The sequence below is a fragment of the Choloepus didactylus genome, chromosome 16 (assembly GCF_015220235.1).
Source record: "Choloepus didactylus isolate mChoDid1 chromosome 16, mChoDid1.pri, whole genome shotgun sequence".
Classification (NCBI taxonomy): Eukaryota; Metazoa; Chordata; class Mammalia; order Pilosa; family Megalonychidae; genus Choloepus; species Choloepus didactylus.
Window position 1 is genome coordinate 82,812,414 of NC_051322.1, and position 2,272 is coordinate 82,814,685.

The window sequence follows — 2,272 nt, forward strand, 5'->3', positions numbered from 1 at the left end:
TGGTCTCTTTTAAAAAACTATATTCTAAATGAATATTGAGGCATAAACATTTACTTAAAATGGAAAAGATAAAAAACATAAAATTCAATTATGAACAAACTGATAATGGTCATATATTTCATAAAATCAAGAAATTAAATGACTTCTGTTAAATCCCTGAAACACCTCAGCATACAGAGGCTGGTAATGTACTTAGAGGTCACCATCACCCAGAACAGGTAGCATTATCTAATTATATAGGTCATTAATTTGAACCACATAAATGTATTCACTAACATTAAATAAAACTTTAACTCTGTTGTTTCATAGCTGACCCAATATATTTCCTATAGACATTCCAAAGAAGCCTAACAGGCCAAGTACAATGGAGAAGAAGAAAAAGTGGAAAGAGATGATCTTAATTGAGGATATATATGATCATGATCATCTCATTTTCACATTTTACAAATATACATCACTGTGTGAGTGCACTGTTAAGTCTACACATGGTCTTTGAAGTGCAGTTGAGGGACCATAAAATATAAGCTTCATTGTTTCATTTTCTATCTGCCTCTCTCATTATGAACATGAAAATAAAATGAATCAAACAAAAATTGAACGGTACTAAATAAAACTTGTGATGCCATTGGATAGATGAATAAAATCTAGTATTTCTATATGAAGGCATACATGGATTTGTTATCAGTGGATATATTTCAAACATTATTGGCTCTAATAAGTGTTCAATATATGTCATATTTGTGCCCTTATATTGGGAAAAAAGTTAATTTCACAGTGTATTTTAGTTTCAAATTCAAATGTGGTGATTATTTTTCTATCTTTCAACAGAAAAAAAGATTCACATTACGTCTAAAATAATATATTATTTTTTATAATTTTAAATGAAAACTAATAATGATGCTTCTGCTTCTTCCCAGAAGAGATAACTGGATAAAACGGGCCAACAGAACCTGACATTTCTGCCTGAGTTCCTTCTACTGGGAGTCACAAGTCACCCTGAGCTGCAGGGTCCACTTTTTGGGGTTTTTCTCCTCATCTATGTGGTCACAGTGGTGGGCAACCTGGGCATGATCATCCTGACAAAGGTGGACTCCTACCTCCATATCCCTATGTATTTCTTTATCAGACACCTGGCTTTCATTGATCTTGGCAATTTTACTGTTATTTGTCCCAAGATGCTGGTAAATTTTGTTGTGGATGAGAATATCATTTCCTATTATGCCTGTGCCACACAGATGGCCTTTTTCCTTTTGTTTATTATCAGTGAACTTTTTGTGCTATCAGCCATGGCCTATGACCACTATGTGGCCATCTGTAACCTGTGCTCTACAGTGTTATCATGTTCCAGAGGCTTTGCCATGTTCTTGTGGGTATCCCCTATCTTTACAGCACCTTTGTGTCTCTAATGATCACCATTAAGACTTTTATACAGAGCTTCTGTGGTTCCAATGTCATCAATCATTTCTACTGTGATGATGTTCCCTTGGCACATATGCTCTGCTCCAATATACAAGAACTGGAACTATTGATCCTAATACTTGCAGCATTTAATTTGATTTCTTCCCTTCTCTTAGTCCCAGTGTCCTATATGCTGATACTGATAGCCGTATTTCAAATGCATTCATCAAAGGGCAGGAAATAAGCTTTCTCCACATGTGGTTCTCATCTAACTGTAGTTGTTGTGTTCTATGGAACTCTACTATTTATGTATGTGCAACCTAAATCTATTCATTCTTTTGAAAGTGAGAGAATAGTCTCTGTGTTTTACACTTTAGTCATCCCTATGCTTAACCCCTAGATCTACAGCTTAAGGAACAAAGAGGTAAAAAATGCCTTCTACAGATTCTTTAAGATTTCACGATCTTTGTATTTAATATTCAATATAGAATATTGTTCTAGACAGTGATGATGAAAGCAAATGTCATTTGATAATATTTTTAATAAATAGAATTAATGTCCCTTTGGCTGTTAAGCAAAGAGTTTCCCTATGTGCTTACATAGAAACTCATCCTTCTCCTGAATGGAACACTTTAACATTCTACCACTCTACATTTATAAACTATTTGTTGTTTCTAAGTTTGGTTTGGTTTTGTTTCTTTAAGGACAAAATTCTACTCAAACTTGGTTTCTTCATATTTTTTTTGAACCGAAAACAGCAGTGTGTAGTAAGTTTAAGGCTCTTCTGTGTATTCTCTTGACACTATGAAGAATTTCTACCATGATAATCATTTCTTATTAATTTTGCTTTACTCATATATGTGTGAAATAGATT

At 33.7% G+C, this 2,272-nt stretch overlaps 1 pseudogene; it reads left to right on the forward strand.

Annotated features, from left to right (window-relative positions):
- Positions 1-926: 926 nt before the first annotated feature.
- LOC119511386 lies at positions 927-1,906 on the forward strand (annotated as a pseudogene).
- The last annotated feature ends 366 nt before the right edge of the window (positions 1,907-2,272 follow it).